The 9,038-nt window shown below is 44.7% G+C and overlaps 1 pseudogene; it reads right to left on the bottom strand.

Annotated features, from left to right (window-relative positions):
- Nucleotides 1–1,346: 1,346 nt before the first annotated feature.
- On the bottom strand, nt 1,347–3,802 carry LOC143419087 (voltage-dependent P/Q-type calcium channel subunit alpha-1A pseudogene; annotated as a pseudogene).
- Nucleotides 3,803–9,038: the final 5,236 nt, after the last annotated feature.

Below are 9,038 nucleotides of genomic sequence, written 5' to 3'. Positions count from 1 at the left end.
TAACATTGTTTTTAAATAATTTATTGTTTTATTAAGAAAACAAGTGGTGGACTAATGAATAAGAAAAATAAGCCTCTCCAGGTCAGAAAGAAAATAGTACAGTGAGTCAGCCTGGATGCGTGTTTCTATTTTCTGTCTTTAAAATCTTTGCACCTGCTGAAAATGCTGTATCGTGACGTCACTGATGCTATATCAGTTTCGATTTAAAGGAGCTCCATTTTGCTAATTGTTATTCTTTGACATGAGTAGCTCTGCATGAGTCACAGTTTAAAAATAGTCGTTATTTATGTTATACTAGGCCTTCCTGCAGCCCCTCAGTTCAGCTCTGTCTGAAACAAGCGCTTTTAGCTCAGTTTCCCACTCCCCTCACAGCTGATTTATTTATTTATTTTGCTCTGGTCATTTGGCTCTTGCAACACTAAGATGTGAACAGCAGGTGGGCGGGGCTTATTTAACAGCCAGAGGTGCTAGATTAGAGATGCTCTGCTCTCTCTGACATCAAAAAGGGCCAAGAGTGCAAAGACCGTCCGAAACTTGAGGTTTCGGCTCATCGAGAATACTTGCACATGTGCCGATCACATTGCCTGAAACTATCCACCGTTATTACAGCATCCATCCATCCACTTTCTGAACCGCTTTTCCAACTAACATGCGCTACGCACTCTGGACATGCTGCTAGTGCTGATATCTTTACTCCTATAGGAAAAATATATGTAAAAAAATAAGAAAAAGCATAGCTGGTCCACTTCAAAAAGACTCAGTCCACTCATTTCCTGTCAGTTACCTAAAGTCTCAAACTTGTACTGTATGTTTCATCTTCTTTCTTTTTTTATACACAAGATATAATAGTGGGCTACATGAGAGTGTTCCATCAGTAGCAGACCGACCTGTCCTGACAATTACAGCTTTTTCCTTTGCTGTCCTGTTGGATGAGCCATAGGCCACCCATATATGGTCAATAGTAATTAGAGAGGGAGAGTAGGAGAGAGTCATTTCCTCTCCCTTCTGGTTGCATGGTGCTTAAGCCTTCAAAATGCTGACATCAGCACTCAGCTCTGACTACAACGACCGAAAACACACACACACACACACACACACACACACACACACACACACACACACACACACACACACACACACACACACACACACACACACACACACGAGTTCAGTAACAGGTTTGAGCTAAATGCTCTATTCAAGATGCACCTTAATCAGCAGCAGCATCAACATGATAAGCCTGCGGCCAGCAGGTTAGGAAACAGCAGCGAAAACGAAAAGAGAGAACGAGATGGAATCATGTGTTCCGTGAAGTACCGCAAAACACACACCGCACACACTGGAGATCAACACAGCATGTAACACTTCACAGTACTGCAAAGAGAAAACAGAAACCATCACATATTACACTCACACACACACTGTACATCGTACTGCAAATCACCACACCGGCTCTGGCATCCATCCTCCATTGGCTAGTTCAGCACCAATCCACTCCACACCACACTAGGCCACACCTAGCCAATCATTCCAACACACCACACAACATAGCAGCGGCGATACCTTGGCAGTCTGCTTGGCATTGCTATGAAAGGATATGGCCATTCGGTGATCTTTTTGGCGTACTTCCTCACCACGTTGTCTTCGCTGAAGAGGAAGAGGGAGCGGTTGACCGTTAGGCAGCTCTGCCGGACGGGTATGGGGTTGTACAGGGCCATGGTCCGGGCTCTCTGGGCCATCGACTGCTTGTACATCCGCTGCGCTCCGGGGGGCCCCCCTTGCCTGCTGCCGCCACGGCCGGGGCCCCCTTGTCCGCCGGCACCCCCGCCACCACCGCCACCACCACCTCCTCCTCCTCCTCCATACCTGTTGGGTAGCTCGTCTCCAAAACGCGCCATTCTGCAGACACCAAACGCCAGAGGTTAGGAAGGTGCTGGGGGGGAACCTCAGAGTGACACCTCCACATGCCACCACCCCATCAGCCTCGGCTCCAAACACACATGCAGAATGGAGATGGGCTTTCTCTGGCTTATCTCGAGTCTCTTTTCTCCTTCTATCTCTGTCTCCTTCCCAGATCTTCAGCGCCGAGAAGATACCTCCATTTGTGATTGGAGAGGGAGGGAGGAGGGGGAGGAGGAGGAGGAGAGGGGAGGGTGAAGAGGAGAGGGAGAGCGCACGGTGTCTGTGATCGTGTGTTTGGAATATGAATGGAAACGGAGGGATGTATTTCTGGAATTTCTGGAAAATCAGTTCTCTTGTAGAAAAAGAAAAAAAACCTGATTGGTTTTAAGTGGTGGCCAGAAATTTGTGAGAAAAAAGGGAAAATCTTGTCACACAATCGGCGTTTTCCCGTTTTTTGTTGATGTTGTTTTTTGTTTGTTTGTTTGTGTGTGTTTATTTTTATTTATTTTTTTGGTTAAAACCCTCACCAAGAGCGAATGGCTTCTTGCTTTTTTTCATCGGGCAAACAAAACACCGATCATCCTAGAATAATGCCATAAAGATGCATAGCTGTGCGTTTGAGTAAATATTGCGATCATCTCCACTAAGTAGGCTATCCTAGTTTGAGACTGCGTCTTTCCCCCCCCCCCTCTCTCACCAGCCTAGTGCATCTTGACAGGATCTGCAGTTGTCTTCCCCCCTTCCCAAGTCCTCCTCCACCTCCTTTTTTCCCGGCGGTGATAAAAATAGAAATAGATACGAATGAAATTTTTAATAATTCATTTAATTTTGTTCCATAGATCTGCAACGTTTGATATGTCGCGGCAGAAAGTCCCGCTGCAGCCTCTCACTGCCACCACACTGCTGCTCGGGTTACACGCAAACGCCAGCCGAGGGGGGCTTCCCCAAAATCCGAGCCTGGTGACATTTGTTGATATTTGGTGATGGACGGTGCGGCATCCCTCCTCCCCCTCCTCCTCCGTCTTCTTCTTCTCCCCCCCTCCTCCTCACCGCCAAGGCGTCGGTCGCCGATTTTGGGCGTGATTGCACGCACTTGGAGAGGCAAAAAATAAAAAACAAAAAACAATTATATATAAAAAACCGCTTTTAAAATACACCGGTCCTCAGCCCGCCAATTTATGTCTTTTCCCTGCGCCTCGCTTCGGAAAATAAAAAGAGTTGATGTAAATTAAAAGAAAAAAATAGTGTCCACAGCAATCATCTATAATCCAGTGTCGGGAGAACAAGAATCCCGGGCGAAAGGGATCCGGAGGAGCAGAAAAAGAGCGCTGGGGGAGGCAGCATCATCACCATCATCAATTCTTGGTCTGAAAACACGACGGTGGCGTTGCGGGTGTTCTGTAGCTGCAGTTCGCATCTTCTCCTCCGCCACCGGGCAGAAACTGTGTAAGATCCCCGCCCAGCAGCATCGCCCTCGAGCCTCCCCGAACCACAGAGAAGCGGCCAGCCCCGCAGAGCCAGAGCCCAGCGTCTGTTCTCTCTCTCTCTCTCTCTCTCTCTCTCTCTCTCTCTCTCTAGGAGTCTCTCCCTATCGTTCTTTTTTTTTTTTTTTTTTTTACTTCTTTCCTCCCTCGACCCCCAAGGGGGACGTGAGGCAACGCGCAGTGGGTCCGGAGGCTGTATTTCCGTGGAGAACAGTCGTGGAAACGAAGAAACACGACCAGCCGAGCGCTTCAGTGGCTCTCCTGAGTTTAGTCAGCCGTCGGTGTTTAGCCGCGCGCTGAGCATCTGATCAGTCAAACGGGAACCGAGCGCCGCGCACATATCGGAGGCCAAGCCTTGCAGCGCACGACGCACGGCGCCTCCCCGGAGCCTCCCCCTCTCCAGCCCACTCCCCATAGCGCACGACGGAGATGTACGGGCGACACTTTTAGGTACGGCATCTCTCGCCTTAACTTTCAGCACAGTGAGTGAAAAACTTTTAAGTGTGTGAAGATAAAATCAGGAAGGCCAAAAGACAGACTTCTGGAAGACTGATTTCCCACGAGCACATGATAATCATGAAACCACCGGTGTTAGGATCACTGGAATTTACACATGCGGAAGGCTTCCATTGTCAGTAGCCAAGTGTCAAAAGCACCAACGGCGCAGTCCAATTCGCCTCGTTCACTGTTTACTCAAACCCACCCGGCTGAGCACAAGGTTTTGCCATGGGCACAGACGAGCTTGGGGCACATACAAGGAATTTATCTCCAGACAATTTCAGTCTAGCCTTCCAGCAAATAAAAGCAGGAGTCTTTTAGTATGTACAAGGATGATTATTATTTATTTCATTATCAAAAAAATTCTTATGCAACTACTTTTTACCCCCCTCCCCACCCCACCCATCCAACTGTACAAACAATTATGTAATCCTGTACTAAGCCAAGTCTAACAATAAATTTAAACTCAAATGGACTTCCGCGGACAACAACAGCAAAAAAATCTACCGTGATTATGCTTTTTGTGGGCATAATACCTCTCATGTTGATTGCCAGGGGGAGAGCTGGGAATTTAGTGTTTGCTTTTTGTGAACGTACAGTTATTTTAAGGACAATTTGAAAGAGTTTTTATCTCCCTTCAATCCTCCCTTCCTCCAGGCCGTCTGTCAGTCTGGCTCTGGCATCTGAGTTGTCTTTGAAACGATTCAGCAATCTGTTTGCTTGGGCTAAACCAACCAAGCTGTCACCTCTCCAGAGCAGGAAAAAGAAGGAATTCCATTCAAAGTAATTTTTAAAGGTATTTTTTATTTATAGGTCTGTAAAGAAAATAAGGTGTTTGGTCACTTAAGCAATTTGATGCTATCCTTGGTCCTGAAATAGGCACTGACAAGCTTCCAAAGGCCTATTGGCGCTGTCCAAAGTGCTGAAACAACACTACAAAGCACCAGACTCCAGCCCAACTCCTTTGGAAGGAGATTACTGCTCAGGGTGGGTTAGTTACTGTACCTGCTGCCATCTGTTAAATACTGAGAACTATTTGCAAGTTCTGCTTGTTGTTTGTCTCCTCTAACAGCTTCTTTGGCTGGTAACCACCCATCATTAGGAGGTCTGAATCTCTTCTAAAAACAAACAAAACAACAAACAAAACAACAACAACAACAACAACAACAACAACAAAACAGTCCGCGCAGAACTGAAAGTGGGCCATATGGTGTATTTTGGGGAAGATTATGAAGGCAAACGGTGAAAGCCAAAAAAGTCTCACCAAACTTCAGGGAAGGGAATGCAACACAGTGGAGTTTAATTTTCTCCCGTGTGTGCAAATGCAGGACTGGTCATCATATGAAAAGTGCACGAAAAGAACTGAGTGTCAGCACTCTCGCTTGAGTTGGAGATTTTCACAGACTGGTGATATTAGGTAAGACAAACTAGCCAATTATGTTATCGAGAAAGGCAGAAATGATTGGTGCTACAGTTTAATGCAGCCATGTTCTAATCAAATGGAAACACTGCGAAACATAAAGCAAAAAGAGGAGCAGCGAGTCGGTGGACTTGTTCGGCCGTTCACATGAAAGTATGGATCAGACAAAAATAAATCTCGTGAATAAATAAAATGCTACACATAAAACTAATTTATGTGTTTTTATCATAGTCCCTAAAGATTATTAAGTTATTTATTTTACTTCTAGCTTGATTGCAGTCTTAACCTGAGGTCATATAATGTATGTACACGCCACCAGCTGTAGGCTCCGAGTTATGCTAGTATTTCCAAGATGCCTTTTCAACGTCATAATGTCTGCATGACTGGATTTGCTCGTCATCTGCTTCCCGCAGACTGGCGGCTACTAACAGCGCGCGAGAGAGTGTGTGTCGGGAAGAGGTGGGTGGCGGTGGAGAAATGCTCGGGTGGGGTTGGGGCTGGTGGACAAGCTTGACTGTGATTTTGCGAAATCACGGAAACAACGCCGTGGGTCAGAAGACACATGACACGCTGGCCTATCACTTATTCATGATGAGGACAGACGGAGCGGAAGGTTACGGCTGGACACTTTTTTTTTAATCTTTCTGCACTCTGGCATGTCTCGGTTACTGCTGCTGCTGCATGGCCATACAGCCTTTCCAGGCTGTACTCCTGCAAGTGTGTGTGTGAGTGTGTACGCGCTGCTGAGGGAGTGAGGCCCTGATGCGCAGCATTGTCATTCAGGGAGCGTTCACACAGGCAACCCCCGCAGGAAGCCCTGGCACCTCCCCCTTGAAATGACGACCCCCCCCCCCCCCCGCGCCCGTTCTTTGATCTCACTCAGCAGGCCAAGGCAACAGAGCTGTGTGAGAAGAAGTAGAGAGAAAACAACAGCGAGGGATCAGGGCCCGTTCACGTTCTGATCAGAAAAAATGAAAACAGGGTATAATTAACTGAGAGCGCGGGCAGTGAGAGTTTTACACTAAAATTAGATTTACTTTGGAGCAGACATCGTGACAACTTGTCCGAGCGAGGTACTTGAGAAAAAAACAAACAATTCTGCTTTATAAATGATTCATTCAACTGAATCTGAATATGAAGTGGTTCTCTTGAATGCAGACTGGAATTTTCATTCTAAATGATGGCAATCCAGACAGGCTGGACTGAAAAGATGTCCTCCATCATTGACTTAATGATCCTCTTCCCCTCTCCTATGGACTGTTTGTTACTTTGGATGGTCAGTTCCTGGTATATAAATTAATATCTTCACTATTTCTTCTTTTTGCACGATCACCTTTCCGTCTGTCTCCCTCTCAGTCACACACATGCTGTTTGTCATTCCTCTTCTCTTCAGAGCATACCTCCACCTCTACAGACTCTGTTCCACCTTCTGCAGATCACAATGCCTTCTGCAAAAATCATAGTCCACAGAGAATGCTGCCTGACCTCATCTGTAAGCCCATCCTATTCTCTAGATCCACAAAAACACAGTTTTTTTTTATCTTCTCCTCTGTACTACTCCATCAACACTCCCAAAGCAAAAATCATATCTACAGTTCTCTTTCACAGCATGAACGCATACTGCTGCTCACTGATCGTCACCTCTCTTCTTGGTGAACCTCTGCTTATCTTTACTTCTGAGAAACTCTGCCTCTCTGAGAGACTCTTTTTCAGTCCCAGCTTATAGTTTTATTATTATTATATTTAAATAAAATGTGTCTGTTTAAGCATCTGATAGGTTTTCTGTGTTCTATTGTGAATAAAACATGGATTTATGAGCGCTGTAATAGAGATTTCCAACTTTTTTTGGAATAGGAGTTTGATATCACTTCCAAAGAGCACCTCAAATGAAAACTATTTTGAATGCAGGAAGCACTCCTACTCACATGCTTTTTTCCCCCAGCATTGCTGCGTGTTAAAAGAGTCAAGTTGCTAAACTGGCCAGCCTGCAGTCCAAACTTGCCAGGCAATGAAAAAAAAAAAGGTTCCAAACTGAACAGGAAAATTTTTTATCACCCACCAAAATGTGAGAACGTTTACTTTTAAAAATTAAAGCAGAGCCTGTAAATGAATTCAGCTGCTTTGAGCTGCTTGGTGTCATATGCAGTAACATGCCTCATATATATCCATGGTGGTCCATTTAAATGATTGTTTTTTTTAAAGTATAGTAAATAATTAGATTATTTAGAATTTTTTTTCCATAGTATCATAACTTTGGTTTCCAAACATAGATTTAGTGACAAAAACCTCAAAGCAGCTCTTATCCTAGTACATCATTAATGATTGTGACTCGAAACTTCCAGGTGTGAGTGCACTGTTATGGGACCATCAGGCAGGCTGGTGATAAAAACAACCTGCACAATCAGCAAACCTCTGCCCTGGATACTGAAAGCTTTGAAAAATGAAGCAACATTTACAGAGAAAAGAGAAACCTGACAACGGGGTCTCTAACCAGCAAGAATGTAGGTTTAGTTTAATCATTTATTGTGTGTATTTGTGAACTCAGAGTACCATCCCAGCACACGATAAAGGGCTAAGAAACCTGCTCTGTCACACACAGACACCCATCTACATGTGAAAGCAGTTATTGGCATCATTTCCAATAATCCTTCTTTGACCTTTAACTGATAATCTGCACACGTTCACCCACTGGAGGAGATTCTGAAATGCAATAGTCCTGAAGTATACTTTGCCTTTTTACTCTGGCAGGAAACCTGAAACACAGTTAAAACTGGTGTGCTGTGAAAAGCTTCTGAAATGCTATCAAATATGGCTGGTATGTCTGGAAATAAAGATCTACTCAATTATTGGTATCATGTAGATGGGAAACAACAGGGTTGGGTTGTTGTGTTGTTTTTAAATCATCCCGTTTTAGATGATAAGCACACTTTTAAAAAGAAATAACTACAGCACAGAAAGCCTGTTTATTTTGCTTCCTACTGTATAGCAGTACTCAAATTATGAACAAAGATTGAGACCAGCAGAAGAACTTTGATATATATAATATAATAATATGTCTTATAGGATGTGGTGGAGACCAAACACAGAGATAAAACAGGATGATAGCTCAGAGCAGTTGTTTTGTTGCAAACTTGTATGTCTGCATGTCAGGAAGCAACAAAAGGGATTCTTCTGCACTGATTTTGTTCTGCAGACTTAACCATGGACACACACACACACACACACACACACACACACACACACACACACACACACAAAGCCAAACAGAACAAAAATGAAAGGGCTTCACACAACGTGTCAGGTGATAAAGAGAAGCGTTTTGTAACATTTGGTCACATGGTGCTACATAATTTAAGAGCCTGTCTAAGGACATGTCAGCTCTCAGTGCTCTGGATTACTGTGAATGTGAAAGTGTGTGTGCATGAAAGAAAGAATAGTGATTGCGCATGTGTGTGTGCATGTCTGTGTGTGCATGTGGCGTTGGTAGGGGCTTCTGCAGAGAGATAGGCAGAGAGAGATCTAGAGAGCTGATGTAGCGTCCAAGCTAATTAGATGATTGCTCTTGTTTTTTGGCTCGTTCTCATGGCGACTCAACCTGTATTAACTGATTGGCTGGTTAATGGAAGTGAGGAGGAAGATGAGTGTGCTAGTCTCAGCTAATGGACCCGACTCTGGCGTGTGGAGTAAGCATTCCAGTCTAGGAATCAGCACTATGAGACAAGTACAAAGAAATA

The sequence above is a fragment of the Maylandia zebra genome, linkage group LG6, assembly GCF_041146795.1.
Source record: "Maylandia zebra isolate NMK-2024a linkage group LG6, Mzebra_GT3a, whole genome shotgun sequence".
In the NCBI taxonomy this organism is placed as follows: Eukaryota; Metazoa; Chordata; class Actinopteri; order Cichliformes; family Cichlidae; genus Maylandia; species Maylandia zebra.
Note: the sequence above shows the minus strand (reverse complement) of the source record. Positions and strands in the feature narration are given on the sequence as shown.